The 586-nt window shown below is 44.9% G+C and overlaps 1 protein-coding gene across 1 annotated transcript in view; it reads left to right on the top strand.

Moving 5' to 3' along the window:
* Positions 1-323: 323 nt before the first annotated feature.
* Positions 324-586, top strand: part of inhbb (inhibin subunit beta B) — a 16,029-nt gene continuing 15,766 nt past the window's right edge. The window contains exon 1 of the mRNA XM_084084330.1: positions 324-586. This exon is cut by the window's right edge and continues 938 nt beyond it. The gene's annotated coding sequence lies outside the window, so the exon portion shown is untranslated.

A 586-nucleotide genomic window follows, 5' to 3' on the forward strand; every position in this document is an offset into this window, starting at 1 on the left:
GCTGAGGTATTTTTTTACTTTACTGGAGTATTTCCAATTTTCAGCACTTTTACTTCTACCAGATCAGAGTATCAGAGCATTTCTACATTGCAGTATTGATACTTTTACTCAAGTAAAAAAAAAAGAGTACTTTTTCCACCACTGGTTAAAGAAAAGCCCCTTCCCACCGCCGTCTCCCGTCTGCCTCTGAACCCTCAAGACATAGTAGAGTGGATTTAATCCCTGTCGCTCCGTTGGACGCCTTCCCCACGTGGTGTTTTTTGGGGGCTGTATATAAACTTTGGTGTGTGTGCTGGTGTCCCTGTAGTCAGTGTGTCGTCGTCGTGATTGCAAAGGATCAGGAATAAACACACACACAACACAACACAACACAACAGAGAGGCTCTACAAGTGAAGAACACACAGCAGCATCTCTGATCCTCCCAGGACGCACGCTGCGCTGCGCCGGGCGCACAGGGACACACAGGAGGCAATCTAAAAACTCTAAGGCTTTTTTAACAAGTCACACAACTCTCGGACTGATCGAGCTGGTCTTGCCGGATTGGATTCCTATTTAACACGTTTTCTTTTAAATTAGTATTTGAAT

Source organism: Gymnoscopelus microlampas (genome assembly GCF_963454915.1).
Source record: "Gymnoscopelus microlampas genome assembly, chromosome: 17".
Lineage (NCBI taxonomy): Eukaryota > Metazoa > Chordata > Actinopteri > Myctophiformes > Myctophidae > Gymnoscopelus > Gymnoscopelus microlampas.